This window comes from Zonotrichia leucophrys, chromosome 3 (genome assembly GCF_028769735.1).
Source record: "Zonotrichia leucophrys gambelii isolate GWCS_2022_RI chromosome 3, RI_Zleu_2.0, whole genome shotgun sequence".
Lineage (NCBI taxonomy): Eukaryota > Metazoa > Chordata > Aves > Passeriformes > Passerellidae > Zonotrichia > Zonotrichia leucophrys.
In genome coordinates this window covers 4,916,586-4,931,142 of record NC_088172.1, presented here as the reverse complement: position 1 = coordinate 4,931,142, position 14,557 = coordinate 4,916,586, and the positions used below count along the sequence as shown (strand labels likewise).

Below are 14,557 nucleotides of genomic sequence, written 5' to 3'. Positions count from 1 at the left end.
ACCTGGTGGAGCAGAGCAAGGGTGGCTGTGTGGTGCTGTGACATCAGTGACAGCGGCTCCCCGGTGCACCCCTCGCTGGCTGAGGCGTTGGTTATGTGCAAATAATGAATGCTGTGCACGGCATTCAGACACCACTTTGCCGTGCTATGCCAGCCCTCAGATGGAATGCCTTCCACAGCAAGGAGAGCTCCTGCTTTGCATTTGTGCTCATCCACCTCCTGACACACTGGGTAGAAACTGAGAAACGCCACCATCCTCCTCAAGCTCAGCCCCTGCCCAATATCTTTAGATTGCATCTCCTCACTGTCCACAGTTCCCCATAACTGAGTTACCCTCTCCTTCCCTCTCCCCAGTGATGTATTCCCATGCTTCAATCTGACAGCAGGTGCTTTACACAATCCATTTGATCTTTTTCTCTCCATATGGCATATTTTCTTTGTTGTAAAATCATGTATTTCATTATTGGTAGGTTATTTACAGTATTTTTGATCTGTTCAACAAAATGGTACATGGTTTAACTGTTCTCTTTGAGGTGATTCTTTATTAGTCATACAATCCATTTTTCTACTGATTAGGGAAGATGAGTCAGTACTAAATATTCTATCTCCTCATGCAATTGATTTTTCTGTGCTTTTTTTCTTCCAATATTATTTTCTCCAACAGAGTTTTGCTGGCTACTTTTTATTAGTACAAATCATCTGCAGACGTGCTGGAGATTTCACAGCACAGCTTCAAAGACGTTTTCTAGAAACTCTGGAGAAAAAAGCAATTTTTCATATCTAATTCCATTCTTCTCTTCCCAGCTGATGTAACTGTCAAAGAAAATCACAGCCATGCTAACAACGCAATACAAATGAACTCGGATACATACAGACTGTTCTTGTGGAGACTCAGAGTCCAGAAAATTATGTATTATCCTAAACAATAGAAACAGGCAAAAAATCTGCTGTTGAAGATCTCACCTCTTACAGATTAAATTAACCAGGAGCAAAAAGAACCTAGTTCCATGCAAGAACTTCAGATTTGCACTCCCTGACAGGTTTCCTCCATCAGAGCCCCAGACACAGCACCAATGTCAGCAGCAAACCCACAGCTGGTAGCGCCTTCCATCAGCAGGAGAGACCCCAACCACCTCCCCACACCCCCAGCTACCTGTGTCCCTATCGCCTAATGAATCTTCTGCTGACATTTACTCCAAAGCATTTCATGTTTTGTTCTGCTTTGTTTAAGGAAAAATAAAAAACAAAAAAACAAACCACAAAACAAACAAAAAAGTACATTAAACCAAACACTTTCAATTTATATTATTTTTGGATCACTTCCTCAGTGGCCTGCCCATGGAAAGCTAGCATTTTGCAAACTTTCAACTAAAATAAGAACAATATTCAATACCAACAGGATGAAATGAATCAATCTGTCCATGGGTTAATTCGCAAAGGCAAATTTCTCTTTCACAGTCTCCTTCCAGAAATAGGAAATAAACTTCTGTAGTTCAGTATCCATTTCTGCTGGAGAAGAGGGCAGAAATGGGTCAGTTTGATGTTTCTTTTGGCATTCTACACTTTTCATAGGATAAAGCCTGACAAAGGGACAGACTAACAAAACTGAGCCAGAAATGAACTGATTTACAGGAGAGTAGTAAAACGAAAATGTGACTCAATCTGGTTATTACTCAATATAACTTACAGAAGAAATAGGTCTTTGTAAAGTCTTAAACAAATTAATTTGCTTGCTTAGCAGACTTAGGGCTTGTTAAAGGCCCACTAAGGTGCCTCATTGCTTTCAGTGCTCTCTGGCTCATTGCTCTCTCCACACTGTTCAGTAGCTGGCTGTAATTCTGTATTTCAGAAATTTTCAGCTAACTTCATGTATTTTCAGAATAATTGTAGAATAAACTGAATATAAGATTGGGGCAGGCAGGAAGGAGGAATCTGATTTAATCTATCTGGACAAATTAGTCCGATCAGATACCCCATTAAAATCAGTTCTAAACTAAAATTAGCCTTTTAATCATCTGAGCTATATGACTGAGCCGTCATATGTCACAGACATCACACAAACAACCAGAAGCTAATGAAATACAATGTTGTACTTCAAACAAAATCAATCACCAATTCCTTAAAATTTTATCCAGGAACCTAGTGAATTTATTTCTCTCTCTCTTTTTTTTTTTTTTTTTTGTTAAATCCCATCTGATGTGAGTTAATATTGAGCAAGAAATCTCTAGCTGATGAGTTTCTAAGGAAATCTGTTACTACAGGAAACATGTTCACTTCTCTAACAGGTACAAACAAACATAACTGATGGGAAGAACACAATCAATAACACAGTTTCCAAAAATACTAGGACTGTTTATCTTAAGATCAGATTTGAGTGATTTCAATTAGATGCAGATCTGTTCTGTTATTTCTCATCTTTGCCAGCTTGTCAGATAATTGCCTCCCAAGCAACTGTGATTATCAGTTTTCTCAGTTCAACTATTAACTCATTCTTTGACCAAATAAAAGAAGTCATGACATTTTGAGTTCTATTTCAAAAGGACAGGAATGCATCACAGACTGAAAGGTGCTAACTGTACTATTATTCAAACATATTTTTAACACCAATACCATGGCATAATAGAGAATTTTCTAGGTTTCTGTTACCTGCTGCTGCATTTTGTACACAGAGGGGAAAAACATGGTTGTGCCAAGTTCATTGGTTGATACAGCTGAATATTTTTATTAATAATGACTACTCATCCTGCATCTGCACTTTATTACCATATGTTATTATGCTCATCTCACATAAGATAAGCACACATGAGCCAGAATTATAGCTAATTTACAAGAAAAATAAACCAAATCAAATACTTTTCACCTCCCATGTGTGGTACATGTTTATAACTTTCCTCGAATCAGAACCACAGGCTGCTGAGAAATAGCACTGTGCTTTAAAAAGAACCATAATGTTTCACCCTAGAGTTACAACATATGTTCAACACTGGCTTTTACAGAAGAGGATGTGTTCTGTTTCTAGAAGTCTACAGAAGGTTTGAGGATCTGTCTGGATGAAATGCACTGTACAAATACGCAGATATCACCAGTATGCTTCTGTCTTAGACAAATTTCTGGCAAAGTGGAACCTGTAAGAATTATTTAACTTTCTGTAATTAAAACATTAAAATAATCATGTTTCACCATGACAAAATATTACTGGAGACAAAGGAAGGCATTAACAATTGCTTGCAATAGGCCTTTCAAAATAAAAGCTGTCTGTACCTCTGAAAGTGTTGTTGTTTTTTTTTTTTTACTTCTGTTACATATTTCCATTCATGGAGGTATTTTGCAAAATAAAATGCTATTCTTCATTTTGCTCTAAAAATGTCTGCTTTGAATTATTTAAACTATTTTAATAACTCACTGTTTTATCAGCATAAATAAATTTTGCTCACTGACCCATATATTTCTTATCTAAGTGAACCAAGCTACTTCCCCCTGACCACTTAGAGCAAGTTAGCCAGGCTTTGTGAGCAGCATATAATGATATGCAAACTAAAACCATAACTATGTCAATTTAAGGTCAAAAAGGCCTATTTGTGGTTATTATGGAAATCAGTTTAAATGCGAGGTGCCTAAACAATGCGTCTTTGCGTACTGGCTCAGCAAAAAACCACAAACAACCTGCCAACATCTGCTTTTTGAAGTGTCAGATAACATTATTTCCAGGATGACATCAAGGGCCTTCATTGGCTATGCATAAGGTCAGTGAATATTAACTTCATTTACACTTGGCTGAGAATTGGCTGGTGCCAACAATAGGGGTTTAGATCCTCTGCTGAGCAGGGTTAAAAACTGACAGAAAGCTGCCATTGAGGAAGATGGATGATCGTGCTGGCTGACCCTATTCCTCCCCAAGTGTCACAGCTTCGGCCTCTTTTCTATCTCCGCAACAAAAGACCCTTCCCGAGCTTCCCAGTGGCCTTCAGCTTTATTGGTGCTAACAGGCCCAGACATTTTCATCGATTGGATTCTCTACCTCTTAAACACAAGAGCTTGCCCTCCCTGGCTAGCCAAACCTTGGCACAGATGTCTTTTTTTGTAATTGCTTCTCTGCTGTCTGTTGGGAAGGATGCAATCGGACAGGCGAACATCATGTCAACACAGAAAATGCTTCACCATTTATCTCAGTTTCCCAATGGCATTTTAAGGAAAGTGATACCCTGTTTGCCTGGGGAGGGGGTGGGTTAACCCTTCAATAGCCCAAAGTGTCTATAAATACAGAAAAAGAAGTTTCTGTAATGTTCCTGTAATAAAATTCTACTGTATTTGTCCTACACGCCATTTACAAATTATGAATTTAGTTTTCCCAATCAAACTGTTAAAAATCTAGATCCCTAAATGCAGAGAAATCAATTTAGCGTTGTTACTCTGTATGCTTCTACACCAGATCCTCAAGGGCCTTTTCAGTCAAGTTCAAAGTATAAATTTAAGGCTTGAATAGTTAACAATGCAAACATCTGTAGAATTTCCAGTCTTTTTCAATGTGAAGGTACAAACTTAAGAAATATCACAAAAATACACTAGGAGCTTATATGGAACATATCCATTACATGAAATGAAAACAATTATTCTAACATTTGAATGACAAAATAACTGGAGAAAGGACATAAAAGGAGACATAAACAGAGCTGTAGAGAATGCTTTTGGGTTGAAGAAAAGCAAAACTGATGTTCCTTTACTTTTTTTTTCCCAAACATCTGCTACTGGACATTTGCTGGCAAAAGAGTAATGGATTTGACAAGCCACTTGTTTGATCCAACGCAGCAATTCCTGTCTTTTTGCATACACCATGGAAACACGCAGCCTCCTATCATAATTTATATATTTTCCCAGATTCTGGGCTGTGCTGCATGTGCTCTGTGCCAGAGCGATTGTTCAAAGGCACCCTTAAAGGCACCACAGCCTGCCAGGGGACTGGCTGCCACGGAGGTGCAATCAACAGCATTACAGCAACCCGTGTTCTGCCTAACAGATTTATGGCCAGAAGTGAAGGAGCATGGATTAAATGCTCCTTTTAACACTCATGGCTCAAGTTACCTTGCAAGGACTGGGCATAAGTCTCAGGACTAGAACTGATGGGAAAACAAATGGGCAGGAAGACATCAAGCTGATCCTCTACAGAAATATGGAGTTCGTAATAAATAGTGTGCAATAATCCTCTTAAATATCAAGATAGAAATACAAAATACAGAGGAGGTCACAAAGTTGGGGAAAAAAAAGGCAATCCAACTTAGCAATTCATCCTACAGATGAATGGAAGTAACAGCCACCAAAACTACCTCTCTGCCATGACGTGGCATGGCAAGATGGATCAAATTATTCCAGTTCTCCAGTAACATTTGTTTTTATAATTGGGGGAGGGGATTGGAGAGTGTGTGGGAATCCATCAAGTAAAAAAAATCAAACATTCTCTTCTGAAGGAGAGGGGAAAATGGCACCATTTTCAAACTAGCTGCTATAAAAAATAAAAAAAAAAATGTTTACCTCAGTCATAAAAACAGTAGAAAAGAAAACCCAGTCATAATTCAGCCATAAAATAAAAAGATGTACTATGAAAAAATGTGTGAAAGTAGCTGAAGTGATTTTTGAAAATACAGCAATACATATATTTCTTGGAATGAGATGTTTATTGCATACAGCCTACTGCAATATAAAATAATGTAATTGTGTGATTGTACACCAAGATTCATGATGACTTTTTTTTCACTACTGGAAGGGAATATTGTCACAGTAATGAGGAAAACACACATTTTTCATATTTGTAGTAATTCCTATTAAACAAACTGCTTTTAGCAAGGACTGCAAGACTGGGCCCTTGCTCTTTGTGTTAATAACAGATGGTTATGACATGGGGCCAATTCCTGTTTTTCTTACTTTCACAAGCAGTCCCAAGGGACTCATTATTATTTATTTTTTTATGAATAAAGCAAGCAAGATTTTACCCAAGGGAAAATAAGCAGTTTTGCAAGAGAAACATTTGTGGTGTCCTTTTCCACTGGGTAAAAGCAGGGAGCTCTGCCTTATTGCAGGAATACCCTGCCAGCCCCAAAGAAGGATAAAGGAACCCCAGTAGCAGATACTTGGAAGAAACAGAGAAAGAAAACTGGCACACAAGTATGAAATTATAACAGCTCTCAACAGATTTCCCCAATATGCTTCAGGAACTGTTATCAGGGACAGAGATTGGCAAGGGATTCCCAGCAGCACGCTTCTTCCATCTGGAGTGGGTGGAACTGCGATGTCTCCCAAAGCTGGAAGGTATGGGGATTTTAAAGAAGATGAGACAGATCCAATTTTTAACCTACAGAGTCATGTAATAGAGCACATGAGCTTTGCACCCATGGATAATCACAGGAAAAGGGCTCTATTCACATGCTCTCCTTTTCAATCACCTTAATGAGCCACCCTCTGTCTTAGTTAATAACTGTGATATATTTGGAAGCATATTCAAAAAATTAAAAAATAAGAAAAAATTAGAAATTTTTCATCATTGAGAAAAATAAGTATCTGTGAAGCAGGTGCTTATCATATGTTGATAACCAGGCTGTTCACTCCCACAGGAAAGTGTCACCTCCCTGAAAGCCTCAACACCCATAAACCACCATACTCTGTTTCTTTAGCTAAGTACTACCACCATTGTACGAGCAGGTGCCCACCACAAGAAGCAGGAGGAGTTCAGACACACAGGCTACTCAGCTGAGGGTATGTGGAATTGGTATGTGACACACTAAGAGCTTGCTTATACCCCCCTTTAAAAGGAGGTGTGAGGGTGCCATAAGGGTGTCTCCACTTCACTGAATCTAAACACACTACTGATTCCAGGAGATGCACAATGCTGGTATCACTGCAGGTATTTAAAACTCACTTCTGAAGAGATCATAGAGATGGCAAGATTGAAACGCCTCTTCCATCTCTGTATTTCAAAATAATTTACATTAGGGGTTGAGGATTTTCTTCTGCCCATGGAAAAAATTGCATTAGTATATATCCATTAGGTAAGCACATATAGCACTCCAAAAAGCAACATAAAAAATATTGCTTCAAGCTGAATGCTTAAGCACCTCGATCACAAACAGCTAGAAACAGAACAGTGACCTTTATTATCTGTATTTACCACACTAAAATGAACTTTTCTTAACTGTGCAGGACCACAGTGCAGGAAAGTGAAAGCTTAACTTAAAAATCAAATGAGTCTAGGACACCTAGAAGGATATCCTTCTTTCAGAAAGGACAGCCCGAGCTTTTTGTGTATGGGGAGCTGATCTGTAATGTTTCTGTGTATTCAGATGACCTGAGCAGGTTGTTTGTGCATAGTCCCAGAACAATGTCCATCAATCAATGTCAACATTCTTCCAAGCTCCACTCTGACTGGCAACTGACAGTCAGTTATCTCCTGAATGTTAATTAATAATGAATACCCTTGTCACTGCTTAAACACACAGAATGTCTTTAAATGGCAGAATTATAAAAGTGGGGTTTGTTTTGTGAGAACAGGTATTGCATTTTCATTTAGTCCTTGTACTAAGGAGAGAAATAAAATCCCTTACTCAGATACTGCACATCATTTGTGCTATCAGCCTGTGCTTTATTTTCTAAAAACCATTCATCTCTACTTGTCATGGAATTTTGAATCTTATCTTCTTGGATACATGATTTTTTACAACAATAATACACAATTCACAATGACTGTGGCTCTAAATATGACAGAAAATCTTTAAGATAAAAGATCAAAAGTAGGTATGTCATTGTCTCCTCCTATGTCGCATTTGCCCAGGGAAAAGAAAAACTGTTTTAAAAAGATGTCATTTCTCTCCCTTGTTTACAAGTATTATTCACTAGCAATTCCACTGACAAGACTTTTTCAATAACAGGACAAGTAGAGACTTATTTTAACTGACAAACAAAAGCAGACAGACAAGCATATACATGATAAAGACAAAAAAATTATGCCCTTTAATCAGAAAATTTGGTGGCATGCAGCTAATTATAAGTGTTAAGTAAAGAGAAGAGACAGTCAGAGATCACAGATTGAGAATTCTACTCCATCTGCATAAGGGAACATGATTTTCAGCCCTGATTATGATTTAAGCACAATACTTTCACACTTCCCAGCATCAGACTGCAGATGAAATCCAGCTGAGATGTCCATAGGTGAGATAATTAGGTGACAATGTAAAGCTTTGGGATTTGCTAACAGTTAAAACAATATCCATTTCCTGTAGTTATCATTTGGAAGGACTTTATCACTACTCTTTTCTTCTAGTTAGTGCCAATAAAACCGACCACACTTTGAAAGATGTCAATTTCGCAATTTCTCTGTATAACAGACAAATGTGCTCTTGCACAGAACAATGTCACAATTATAATGTACTCAGTAAATAATATATTGAATGTTATTTTTTGCTGAAGAGCTACTGATATGGAACAAACCTTTTCAAGAAATTGAACAAAAAAAATAAAATGGAGATTTATTTCATTTCTGTACTGTGCAAATAAATCCATCAAGAAAAAATATGTTGACATTTTGAAACATGAGAAATCAAATATCTAAGATCCAATGCTTGATATCAGCTAAGAGGCTGTATCATGGGTCTGATCCAAGAAAATAAAATCAAGTAAGAATACCATCTCTTTGAAAATATTCCAGTCACATCCCAAAACTATCTCTATGTAGAAATTAAAAACAAAATACCAAATATTATCTTAAAAAAAAATCTGTTCCATAAAATCTTTTTCTTTCTAGTTACATTTTCTTACTTGATGTTTTAAGACTTCAAACAAAGCTATACATTCTAACAGAAACAAGGGAAAAAGATCAATACATCTCCATTTGCTTTGACATACAAACACATCACTCTTATAAGCAAAAAAAAAAAAATCAGTAGAACTTTTTCTCCAGTTCTACCATTCACTTAATAAATGCATACATATATACACAATGCAAATAATTAATCAAAACAAATTTATGTCAACATTGGAAACACTAGAGCACAAATAGTGAAGATTAAATGGTTTGTATTTTATATGCAGGTCTGTGTATTATATACATATATAAATATATAAATGAAAAAGAAAGCTCATAACCTAAGGCATTGGAATCTGTCACTCCATATGAATGGTTCTAAATGCTACACTATGAGAAGAACAAGTTTCAGCAGTAGTTAATAAAACCTTCTAGCAGTGACTGCATGTTGGTTAAGAGACATGCATACCCTATTTGAAGCAAGAGATGCAAGCTCAAATTCTCCTCAGCAAGAAAAATAATTGACCTAAGCCTGGATAACATGAGTTGAGTGAGATCATGTAAATACGGCCAGGGACCACAGCCACAGGTTGCCCACTCAGACCATGTCCCACAGACAAATTTTTGAACATGCAATTTGTTCCAGCATTAACAGAGCTGAGCCGTTTGGCACACAAACTGCCAAACTTTTAGGAATACAATAAACTTCACTCTTGCCAACATTCTTTAAGAATTTTCATGGTAGCTAAGCAAGGGTTCCAATATTTTATATTAGAGATTTAATGAGTTTCTCAACACCAACTATATCCCTCTGTGGACACAAACTGATTGATTCAAATACGTACCACACACATTTTTGTTAAATGTATCATTTTTTCTCAAAATATAACCATATAACAATTTAAATAGTTTAGTGAAAAAAAAATTTAAAAAAACAAACCTGGTACAATCAGGAAGTTAAAAAATTACTATGTTTACTACCCACAAACTAACATTAGCTGGTAAACTGAGGGATTTGGAGGATTGGAGGTCCCATGTTATTTTAACTTTTCAGGTCAAGTGGATCAGGTCATTAATACAAGCTCCATACAACTCCTGAGTTTTATTTTGATGGTCCATCAGAAGTGGATGAAGGACACCCTGTCCTCTCCTACAAATGGGTTTAGACTTCCATAGGAAAATATGCACAATATGTGCATAATATATTGTGTACAATATGTTATAAGACTGGAAATAAAGCATATACATTGTCATTTGAGAAAAAATTAGCTCTAGCAACTCTCAGGGACATTTGCAGTTTAGTCACATTCTGAGGACACATGCAGTGAGACAGAGAAATGGATGTACAGCAGGTCACATGCATATAGCCATATGAGGCCACATGAGGACAGCCCTTTAGTCACCTGCCAAACACCACCTGACCCCCTCACATGAGTTTAATCCACTGTGTTCCATCCACTGCAAAATGAACACCAGTCATCTGGTGCTCACACTCCATGACATATCATACTCACTACATGCAAGGAAAGAATAACAACAAGTTATAGCCACTAATTATGCTAGAGATTATATATTTCACCGGTGGGAAATGTACCATCAGTGGAATTTTAGGGTCCTGTTTATATTCACTTCTCTGTATACATTTATAGCAGCACAATATTGCAATTCCTAGAATTCTAATAAAGCATTCATTTAAATATGTTTCATCAACGTAGAAGTTTCAAGTTTAAGTATATGCTTACACTTACCTAAAGCTTTAGCACTTTCCTCAGTAGGAAAACATCAACATATGATGTTACTCTCATTAAGTTAATAGGATTCTTTCCATTAAATTCTGGGGATGGTGCCTCAGCCTACAATTCTACAGATAGTTTCCTGCATTAGGCATTACCTCCTTAAAACACTTATAACTTGTTTAGTGAAAAGTAGAAACCGAATTTTTACACTTTCTCAGTATGTTTATTTATGGTAATACATAGTATCAGAATTTTTTTAATAAAAAAAAAATAGCAGCAGCCAGCCTGCTGTAGACTTAATCCAGCCTCTCTAAAGCCTTAGTGTACTTCACAGTTGTAACAAAAAATAACTTTTGCGTTTATGTATACTAAATGCATTGCAAAATATTAACAGCAATTATGTTTCTCAATCATGTACTTCCCTCTTTTTCCCATCAATCACACACATTTGAGGTATGCACTGGTATCAGATGATATTAACAATTGCAGTTAATTAGACTTTTACTGGAAAAATGCTTGGTACTATTATTGCAGGAGAGCCATGTCTTGCCAAGAGACACCTGTAACTAACCCAAATCATGAAAATTAAGAGATTAAAGTATCAAATTACCCTGGGTAAAAAACCCTGATGTTTGTTGGAGATCTGAGCAAATTTATCCTCCTTAAGACAAGCAGCGGGGCCACCCAGCTAAATAAAAATGTACAAATACATGCCCTGACAGGATATAAACTCAAGAAATACAGTATTTGAGCCCAATTCTTACTGCATGCAAGTTTTATACTTGGTTGCCTTTGCTACTCTGAATTAGACTTATAAATTAGCTTGACATTAAGCAAAATTTTCCAAAGAGAATATACGGTCAAGGAGATAATTTTTCCTAAATGGAAAATCTCTTCTTAATGAAGAAAAATAGAAGGAAAAAAGTGTTAAATATTTAACAAACACTCTGCTTTTTGTTGGTGTGTTGTGTTTTTTAGAGAGACTGTGAAGTCAGAAGCAGTCATGAATGGAAATGTATACAAAAATACTTTCACAGAGCCACCAGGCACACATTGCTGATGTGTCTGAGAGCAAGAAATGAAACACAAGATTACCCCAGTTTCTGCTGTGAACTATTAACTGGATACTATTCACTTCCACATATAACATATATTTTTCATTAATATTAGGTACAAGAGAAGTCACTGTGATAGACAGCAGCAGCACAAAGATTAGGAAGAGCACAGGGATAAAAGCTTCTCTAAGGAATGTCTTAAATAAAAATGCCTTAAATGCATTTGCTACTGCTGCTGTTTGCACAATAACGATATGCTACAGAAGAAATTAGACACACCATTCTGTAAATAGGGGTTTTTTTATGAAATTAAAGACAGGTAATGCTGACCTAAATAGTGAACCTGCCCTTTTTTTGATTCTCTTTGATGTCACAGCACTCTGTAAAGGATTACAGTAGAAATCATCTACATTTTTTTCCTGTCAAGTGCTTGGCTTTTAATAAGCTCCCGAATATTCTTTTCTAATTCTTCAAAAAGGAAACTCCTACAAACGGTTTTACTCTCAATCTGGTTGCAGTCTTAAGTTTTTTATAGAAGTAATACTTATAGTACCTCTAGGAGAGGCAAAAAACAAAACAATTAGGTTATATACATATAACTTTTATAGCTTAATATTAAACTTCAAAGAATCCATTTTGACTTTAAAGATATTAATTTGAATATGTTTTATTTGTTTTCAATCTAAAAAGTGTCAATACACACAGTTTGTTGTGATAAACTGTGTACAACTTATTGTTTTTAATAATTAAATTAGCATTGCAGACAGAGCTTGCACAGTACAGGGCAAGCCAGCTGAGAAGTCAAGAAGCAAGAATTAACTTTTTACTCTACATTACAAGCATATTAACTGAAAATTTACACTAAAACTATCTCCACAGTTTCTCAAATAAAAACAGAAAGATATTCTTAAGGATTTAATACTGCTTAATATATAGGAACTGTTGCTGAGGAGCAAATATTTTCACAATAACAGAGGAAGTTAGGGATGCATCAAAATTCAAAACCTAGTCTAGTTAACCAAACATTTTGCCCACATAATTTCCTTTTTTTTTATCAGCTTCAGTACCAAACATAGATCTTGCCATATGGTTGTCTCACTTCTTAAATAAAAACCGCAAATTCAGCCCTTAGGTTTCCTTATTTTCAAAGAAAAATTTATACTTTGAACTACAGCCTTCTTGAACAACTTTCAACAGCATTTCACCACAGACATAATAGATGTTTTACAGATACATGAAGTAATTAGGTAAGTAGTTATTAACATGTTCTTCTCTTTTCTGTGATCATTTGTTCCATTAATTGATCCCTACTTTCAGTTTCTCTGTAACCTACTAATTCTCTTTTCTCAGTTCCTGAAGCCTTGTTTTCGGGATGGGTTTTACTTCACTTTTTCTTAAAAAGCTAATAGTCATATTCATTGGAATGCATGTACACCTATGATACTCCTAATGAGGATTATATGTGACTTTTCCCATTTGTACTCAGAAATTGAAAAATACTTAGATTTATTTTTAGTGGCTAATTCTGAGAGGTTAACAGAAACCCTGGACAAAACCAAAAACCCTGGACAAAACAAACAAATCAAAAAAAACCCTCTCAGAATTTCCAAGCAAGCAGATTCTTTTTCATGTAGGAAAATTTGTTTATACTTAGAAACATAGCAAACTTAGAAAACGATAGCAAAGCCATTAGACGCCTATTGCACCCTTCACAAAAGATTTCTGGGCAGGAAAGTTTGTTTCAGAAGCAAAACGTATGGTTTTGGGCAACAGACTTGACAGGATGAGATTCCACTTCTAAATACCAACTAAAGCTTCATTTAGAACAAACAGCAGATACACTTTATGGCTAAGGAGTTAATGGCCCAGCTGTTGAGCAACCGTAGCTAATTCAGCAGTGGCATCCCAGACCCGTAAAACAGACAGTTTTAGTGCTTCTCCTGTAACTAAAGGAGACATTACTAAAATTCTCTTAAATTTCATTGCTGGTTTTGTTTTCATTTCAAAATCTGTGCACAGCAGTTGATCTGACCAAAAAACCCAAACAACAGACATGCAGCAAATTTAGTTGAAGAAATTCGTATTCATCAAACCTCAAGTAAAATGCAAAACTAAAATTAATTCCTGGAGACAGCTGAAGCTGGGAAGAGGGGCAGGCCAGAGGGCAGAGGAGAAGAGGCTGGAGAGAGAAAGAGCTCTACATTCAATTCCATTATCCAACAACCCCACTTCTAGGATGTGGGCTCCTGATTGACCATTTGCATCTTCAATTTCACCTCTTTCAGTTCTTCTGGAGCAAAGCTACTAGTTTATTGGGAACTAAACCTGTCAGTAGCTCTGCAGTTAATTCATTTTAAGGATCACTCTGATGGCATTATCAATGAAAACTAGATGGTTTTGACTGCCTTCATTACTTATCACTTTGATTTCTCATCATTTTACTTCTCCCATCTCTTTGTCACATTTGGGAGAGAATGTTGTATCACGAAACTATGACGCCCTATAATCAGACTTATCAAACTAATTGAGATACTTCAGGCAAAGCAATGCTACATAAAATCAATTGTATCTTAGGGCCAAAAGACAACACAAAAGAGACCTGAAACAGATTTTATGAAGCATGAAGGCATCAGTTTGTTTCAGGGAATGGCCAGTCCTGACCAGTCAGACCACCAGCCATTTTGTGTTACTTCATTTGGAAAATACTTCCAAAGAGAACATGTTTAACAGTGGACGTAGCCTCCTTTCCCTTTCTATCCCCTGTGCTTTCACATCCAGAAAGCAGCTGAAGAACATGAACAAAGTACGTCAAAGAAATCCAAATTACATAAGAGAGACAAATAAACTTGTAAAAACCATCCTCTTTATGAACACTAGACTGTTTTGAAAGGAAGATATAGCAAGAAAATATATATTTGTACCACACCTCCCTGACAAGAAGAGAAGTCAGAAGACTATAGGTGAATGATAGCCAAAACATTC

General features: G+C 36.5%; 1 protein-coding gene across 5 annotated transcripts in view; it reads right to left on the bottom strand.

Annotated features, from left to right (window-relative positions):
- EPHA7 (EPH receptor A7) overlaps positions 1-14,557 on the bottom strand; it is a 165,728-nt gene that overhangs the window by 137,083 nt on the left and 14,088 nt on the right. The gene's annotated exons all lie outside the window — the stretch shown is intronic.